The sequence below is a fragment of the Rhinoderma darwinii genome, chromosome 1 (genome assembly GCF_050947455.1).
Source record: "Rhinoderma darwinii isolate aRhiDar2 chromosome 1, aRhiDar2.hap1, whole genome shotgun sequence".
Lineage (NCBI taxonomy): Eukaryota > Metazoa > Chordata > Amphibia > Anura > Rhinodermatidae > Rhinoderma > Rhinoderma darwinii.
In genome coordinates, this window is record NC_134687.1 from 617,782,958 (window position 1) to 617,791,205 (window position 8,248).

The window sequence follows — 8,248 nt, forward strand, 5'->3', positions numbered from 1 at the left end:
ATCGGCCAAAATCTCTCAAAGATTGTTTTCATTTCACACAATTGAGCATGATATCCAGTAATGAATCTTACCTGTTTATTGTTGTCCCTTTTCTTTGGTTTAGGTATAAGTAGGTCATTTCTCTGTGTATTTTTTGCTTTCACATATCCTGGCTCAATGTCCTTAGTTTTATATCCTCTAGCGCGAAACCTCTTCGATAGGTCAGACGCCTGATTTTCAAAGGCAGTCTCAGTCTAACAAATCCGACGTGCTCTTAAAAATTGCCCTGTTGGAACTACTCTCAAGGTCTGTGGGGGATGAGACGATTTTGCATTAAGGAAGGAGTTGACAGATGTCGTTTTTCTAAAAATGTCAGTACCAATCAAACCATTTGTGGCTTTAATAAATCTGATGTCAAGGAACTTAATATCCGTCCGACTCACCTTGGAAGTCAGCTGGATATTGAGCTGGTTGACATTCAGACCCGCAAGGAAAGTTTCCAATTTTCCTACCTCTCCATGCCACAAAAATAGTATGTGTCATCGATGAAACGCATAGAAATCAGGATGCCTCCATCTTCTGCATCATGTAGTTGTAGACTCTGTTCCCAATATCCTAGAAAGAGGTTGGCATATGAGGGCGCACAAGTCGCCCCCATTGCCACTCCTCTCTTCTGTAGGAAATAGCAGTCTTTGAACATGAACAAATTGTGGTGTAATTCAAAGACCAATAATAGAATTAACAACTCAATAAGATCAGGTTGTAATTTGGTCCTATTTAAGTAAAACCTAGTGGCTTCAATACCATGTTTGTGTTCGATTACAGTGTACAGTGACTCAACGTCACACGTCACAAAACAATCATCATGTCCCTTGAATACTCTCTCCAATCTATTGTGGACTTCTGTAGAGTCCCGGATGTATGAGGGTAAATCACTCCCCAAGGGTTTAAGATAGAAATCAATAAAACGGCAAACTGTCTTACATAGACTCCCTTTACTGGAGACTATTGGTCTCCCCGGAGGATCCACTAGGCTTTTGTGAACTTTGGGAAGTAGATACAAGGTTGCTATTACTGGTTTATCCACAACCAAACCTTCAAGTGCAGTTTTTGGTATAATATTAAGTTCAAACGACCTCCACAGAATCCTATCTAATTGGGCCTTGAAGTTAGCAAGGGGCCAGACAGCCATCAAGTTTTTGATAGCACAACCCTTCATTGAGCTGTCTAAACGCTTCCCTTTCATATTTATCAATGGACCACACCACCACATTACCACACCTGTCCACTGGCTTAATAACCACTGTTTTCATATTTTTGAGTTGTTCTAGGGCTTCTCTTTGTGCCCCATTAAGATTGTTATGAGTATGATATAAGGACACCATCCTCGATTCATTTGTAACCAATCTAACAAAAGTGTCTACTGCAGGACACATTGACATGGGTGGGAATGTGGTGGAGCGCCCCCTAACCCTCGGTGGAAATTTGGGTTCAACAAAGTAATTCATCAAGTGCTTTAAGAGTGAGTTGTTCATCCCTCTCGGCAAAGAGCTGTATTAAAGTGCTTTTTAAGAAGCAGTTTCCTTGCAAACAGATGCACATCTTTAGTTGTTTCAAAAAAATCTAAATTAGAGACTGGGCAAAAGGTTAAACCCATCCCTAACACTTCTATCTGTGCTTGTGATAGTACAATATTTGAGAGGTTAATTACCTTTAGTAACAACTGCTATTTGATGTGGGATTTACATCCCCATTGAATTCAATAGGGAAATCCCACAACATATAAGCAGCGTTTACGTGAAGACAATTGACATGCTGCGTAATGAACTTCACGTCAATTTCTGAGCGGTATTTCTGCTCACTATTTATGCATCGTGTGGATGAGACTTGTTCAATCTCATCCACTTTGCTGCTACTGTATTTGCTGCAGATTTTCCGCAACGAATTCCATTGCGGAAAATCTGCAGTATTTACGCAATGTGTGAACTGGCCCAAAATGTATTTTTTACACAGAGTTACGCGTTGATGTTAATTTGCATGACTGACATTTTTACAAGGAGTGAGGTCTACTTTCATAAAATATATAAGTAAAGGAGTATAATTAGATTTTTTTTAATCGAAAGTTTTTATTGTTTTAACATTTTATGACACATTACAAAACGAAGCAAACAAAAGAATCAGATGTAAAGAAAATATTTTTCATACTGTCCTAAAATATTCAAGATAACGTTAGGTACGTCAAATGAAACAATCTTTCATGTAATCAATATATTATTTATAATAATAATAAAAAAAAAAATTGCCTTTCAAAGGTGTAGATAGCCCTTAGGCTCCGCTCACATCTTACAAGTATGTGTCGGGGAAGATAAACCGATTCTGTTTATATCAAATCAAATGTGATCAGAATTGAGCTTAGATTTGCGTTACGGAGAAGACAGGAGGGGCTGGAGACTGAGCTGACAGGGAGCGCGGCTGTCGGGATGGACACTCATCAACACAAAGCAGCTTGTAATGTAATGTAGAACATGGAAGCTGCAGAAGCAAAATAGGAAAAAAATGTAATCAAAACCAATTACTAAAATATTTCTTTATCATCAGACAGATAAAACATCATCTCCATTATTCCTTATGGCGTTAAACGTCACATAAAATAAAGTTCCTAGAATGATTCGTTTGGAAAACTGAGAAGAAAATAAGAATATAGTAAATACTGAATGTCTGTAGTGACTCCTGTCATTTTGTGGAAAATTCTTAAATTGTGCTTTACTCATGACACCCACCCACCCAAAAAAATAATGGGTCCCAGCCCTCACTAGCCTTAACTAGGTCTTACATCGAGCCCTAGGATAGGTGAGCCCTGCTGTTCTGCTCCACTGTGCATTTATTAATATCTAGAAAAGGCTGAGATTTATAGTTCTTCAATTTTCCAGTGTGTAATCATTCATTACTGAGTTTGCTGGGACTTCTAGTACCTCAGTGTTTTAGTGTGTAGTTTTCCTTTAAGAACCCTGCATTGAAATACTAACCAACGTGCACGGTAACATTGTAATAACTTTCTATCAATACTATGAATAGCAGGAGATGTCACTTCTGGTCATATTTGTGACATCATCAGTCCACGCGGCCATTGTTACCTCACTGCATGATGTCACAATGACTCATTCTATGGAATCTGGGGTTCATGTGGCAACTGCTGCGTCCAAGATAAGAAGATGAGTAGAGAAGACACAAGATAATTCATCAGGAATCCAGAACACTGGAAACAAAAAACACCATACACTCGACGCATGGCGGGGAGAGAACAAAATGGCACCTGGGGCCGTGGCTTATACACGCGGCAATAGGGGGTTGTGCTCTTTACTTTCAGGTTTTGGAGCCAATAAGAAAACAGTAACATGGAGAAAATCTGCCGCCAATCTCCAGACATTTAGGTATGTAAGTAATGTATACGTTTATTTAATCTGAAAATTTGAGGGATGGGGGGTTGTTGTAAATTATGGTCAGAATTTACTCAGCAGTTTATGGCAGGTTTTTGCATAAACTGTACCAAAAAGTCGCAAGCGGCGACGTAAAATACATTTTCCGTAAAATTTGAAGACCTAGTTTACTTTAATAAACGTGGATTAAACAAAGTTAAAATGGCGCAAACTTTGCCCTTATTATTTCATTGCAGGGAGGAGATCTGGACGACAGCTGAAGATGAGGACAAGAACTGTGAAATTCATCAAAATCGTATGTAACGTGACAATTCTATTTATAGTTTTATATTTGGCGCCGTCTGATGTCTTAACACACATGTGGGGCGTGGCTAGCACTGTTGCAGCGCTGGGGTCCTAGGTTCAAATCCAACCGAGGACAACATCTGCATAGAGTTTGTATGCTCTCCCTGTGTTTGCTCTGGGTACTCCGGTTTCCTCCCACACCCCGAAAACATACCAATAGGGAATGTAGATTGTGAGCCCCAATGGGGACAGTAAAAGAGGACCCCTCTGTACAGCACTGCGTACGTAATATGTTGCCGCTATATAAGTAACTGAAATAAATAAATAACACATTGATTATACAGGTCAAGGTAAATACGTAGAATCAATGCATTGACTTCAGCAAGAGCCTTGTTTAATGTCCTCCTATAACTCCTCCGTGTCACACATGTAAAGACTCCTTAACAGTTATCCCATGGTTGTGTTCTGCGAGACCCTGGACCTTGTTTGGTCTGTATAGAGGGTCTATGACCATGGACCACCTCCAGCGCGGATGTTAATAAAACGGTATTATGCCGGGATAACAGGGAATGATGTTTTCCTATAGGACGAACAGATGTCACAGGAGAAGGCCATAGGAGGGCAGTGTTCTCTTTCTCTTTCACAGCTGAGATGACCATAGTCGTGCTGTGATCTCCAGAGTCCGATCAGTAGAGGAGCGGCCGGCATGATACAGGGACATCGAGGACAACAACTGGGATTGGAGAACTTCTCTTTTTCTTTCACAGCTGAGAAGACTGCAGTCGTGCTGTGATCTCCAGAGTCCGATCAGTAGAGGAGCGGCCGGCCGGCATGATACCGGGACTTCGAGGACAACAACTGGGATTGGAGAACTTCTATTTCTCTTTCACAGCTGAGATGACCATAGTCGTGCTGTGATCTCCAGAGTCCGATCAGTAGAGGAGCGGCCGGAATGATACCGGGACATCGAGGACAACAACTGGGATTGGACAACTTCTCTTTCTCTTTCACAGCTGAGATGACCATAGTCGTGCTGTGATCTCCAGAGTCCGATCAGTAGAGGAGCGGCCGGCATGATACCGGGACATCGAGGACAACAACTGGAATTGGACAACTTCTCTTTCACAGCTGAGATGACCATAGTCGTGCTGTGATCTCCAGAGTCCGATCAGTAGAGGAGCGGCCGGCATGATACCGGGACATCGAGGACAACAACTGGGATTGGACAACTTCTCTTTCTCTTTCACAGCTGAGATGACCATAGTCGTGCTGTGATCTCCAGAGTCCGATCAGTAGAGGAGCGGTCGGCATGATACCGGGACATCGAGGACAACAACTGGGATTGAACAACTTCTCTTTCTCTTTCACAGCTGAGGTGACCATAGTCGTGCTGTGATCTCCAAAGTCCGATCAGTAGAGGAGCGGCCGGCATGATAGTGGGACATCGAGGACAACAACTGGGATTGGACAACTTCTGTATATGCCGTATACGTAATGATATCAGTTACTATATAATACAATGTCATAGCTATCAATGAGATGTGTTTAGTTAGTTGCATTACAAGCTCTGTTCCTGGTTTTTCAGACTGATCGCCTTTTATCTGTGATCTCCAGAGTCCGATCAGTAGAGGAGCGGCCGGCATGATACCGGGACATCGAGGACAACAGCTGGGATTGGACAACTTCTGTATATGCCGTATACGTAATGATATAAGTTACTATATAATGCGCTGTCATAGCTATCAATGAGATGTGTTTAGTTAGTTGCATTACAAGCTCTGATCCTGGGTTCTCGGACTGATCGCCTTTTCTCGGGGTCAACAAGGAATTTTCCCCTGTGGCACAAATTGGCTAAACGTGCACAGGGTTTTTGCCTTCTTCTGGATCAGTAGCTTTAGTTAGGAATTTCAGTTAAATAAATTGTGTTTTAATATTAAAAGCTTTGTCTCCTCGTCATTTCTCAATATTATATAGCAGTCAGGTATTAGTATATATTATGATAATCCAATATGGCTGTATCCATGATGTATTGGATAATATGCACATACAGAAGAGATATTTATCATGTGAGCCATATAAATGCAACCACTTTAACCCCTTTACGACGAAGGACGGATATATCGGTCCTATGCAGGAGCTAGTTCCCACATAAGGATGGATATATCTGTCCTCTGATCGGGTGGGTACTGCCAGTGTACTCACGCGATCAGCGGCAGGAGCACAGCTGTTATACACAGCCTGGCTCCTGCCCCAACTGCCGGAATCTAAGCGTGCGCCGATTCCTGCGGTTTAACCCATTAGATGCTGCTGTCAATAGCGACAACGGCATCTAATGTGTTTGACAGAGGGAGGGGAGCTATCATTGGTTAGTTTACATCATGTGGTGGCCGGTTGCCTAAGTTCATTGGCCTACTTTTAAAAGGTTGTCCCTCTTTGTGATAATTGAAAGTTGGGAGGTGTGACTATAATAGCAGTGCCAGCCACAGTACACCCATAACAGTGCCAGCCACAGTACACCCATAACAGTGCCAGCCACAGTACACCCATAACAGTACCAGCCACAGTACACCCATAACAGTGCCAGCCACAGTACAACCATAACAGTGCCAGCCACAGTAGACCCATAACAGTGCCAGCCACAGTACACCCATAACAGTACCAGCCACAGTACACCCATAACAGTGCCAGCCACAGTACACCCATAACAGTGCCAGCCACAGTACACCCATAACAGTGCCATGATGTAATGTAGTAATAGCAGGGACAAGCACCAGTTCCCACTCAGTGTGGTTATTAATAACAGTGGTCAATGAGCATGGCCCAGTTTACATGCAGCGCCACCACAGGTGTACTACATGGTGACCATTAAAATCAATGAGTCAATGATGGAAGGCATAGTTGGGCCGAGTGCATGACAGCAAGAGCTGCACTTCATAACCGCTGTCTAGTCTAGCTGGTATGGCAAAGTAAGCGATCTATGGGGGATGCATGCAAATATCCACGCTTGTCTGCCTGGACACTATGAATGCTCAATTAGAGGTCAAACTCCCTACCCCATAACCGCAGTTTTGGGGCTGAACGCTGCCTCTGGTTATTGAAATGAGTCATAGCACTGAGAACAGTTCTCCAGAGATGAGCAGTCTTTGTATATTGGAATACGACCGGCTATATCCGCACCTTCAACCTTCATACCAACCAGGGGCATACGCAGGATATTGTCAAGGTGGCATGCTGATGCTTATGGACCCAGTATCACACACATGTATGAATGCACACAAACGCAGATTCAGTTATCAGACACAGAATGGCCTCATAAAAACCCCCTTAGAAAAGTGCCAGTACCCATGACCGCATATCAGTGCAATCACATACCACCATAACAGTGCCAGTCACACTGCCAACAAATCAGTGCAGGGGGGCGTGTCCGGATGCCGAGGAGAGCGGTCACATAAGTTTGAGCTCCTCTCCTAGCCTCAGATAAAGCGGCTCATAACCACCCTTAAAGGTCGGATACCGACACAAAAATATACCTGGAGACTCCTGAAGTAGCCACAAAGCAGCAGGGATGGTGAGAGGAAGATCTAAACCGGCTGCCCCGGTTAAACTCACGCCCTTCTATCCCCCGGTGGGAAACTCACAAAATGGCGCCGGCCACACTCTGCAGGAAAACGCTCCGGTCCTAGGAGCTCCTATCCTCTCCCAGGCAGCACATTGCACAGCAGGCAGTCCAAGTGTGGAAGGAACTTCAAGCACACCAGACAAGCTGTATGCACTGGATTTCAGGTCAGTCTCTCTCCCTCCTAGTCTGCCCAATCTGGGGAAATCTAGGGAAAGCAGCCCGTCTGAGGAATCAGCCATCACCTTATCTAATATGAGGAGTCTATTGTCAGAATTAAGGACATCCATGCAAAACGATTTCCAAACTGCCTTTACCACACTGTCTAAGGACATTAGAGATATTGGTGATCGCACAGCTCATCTTGAAACAAAAATGGATGAATTTTCCTCTGCTTTTAATACTTTAGTGGACGCTCAAAATGAGACAGATGAAGACATGCTAGCAGTAAAATTAAAATTGGCTGACTTGGAAGACCGCTCCAGAAGGAACAACATTCGTTTCCGCGGTATACCGGAATCCATCATGCCAGCGCAGCTCAGAGAGTTCCTGATTGATTATTTTTCTGCTTTAATCCCAGAGGCGGATCAAAGAGATTTGATGATTGATAGAGTACACAGATTGCCAAAACCCAAACATCTACCGCAAACAACGCCAAGAGATGTTCTGGCAAGAATCCATTTTTATCAAACAAAAGAGGCCATCTTGAAGTCGGCGTTTAAAAATAACGACATCCCTGAGCGGTTTGTGGGCATCTTGTTGTACGCAGATTTATCACCAACCACGATGAATCGCAGAAGAGAATTTGCGCCTTTCACAAAGCATCTACGTGACCAAGAAATTCCCTATAAATGGGGTTACCCGGTCAAGCTCCTCATCATGAAAAATGGAGCCACCCATGTCCTTCACACACCCAAAGAAGCAGCGTCTC

At 43.3% G+C, this 8,248-nt stretch overlaps 1 long non-coding RNA gene across 1 annotated transcript; it reads left to right on the forward strand.

The window, feature by feature from the left end:
* The first annotated feature begins 3,026 nt into the window (after positions 1-3,026).
* Positions 3,027-5,640, forward strand: LOC142747690 (uncharacterized). The gene is made up of 2 exons (XR_012881959.1): positions 3,027-3,410; positions 3,653-5,640. It is a non-coding gene; the product is annotated as an uncharacterized LOC142747690 (long non-coding RNA).
* Positions 5,641-8,248: the final 2,608 nt, after the last annotated feature.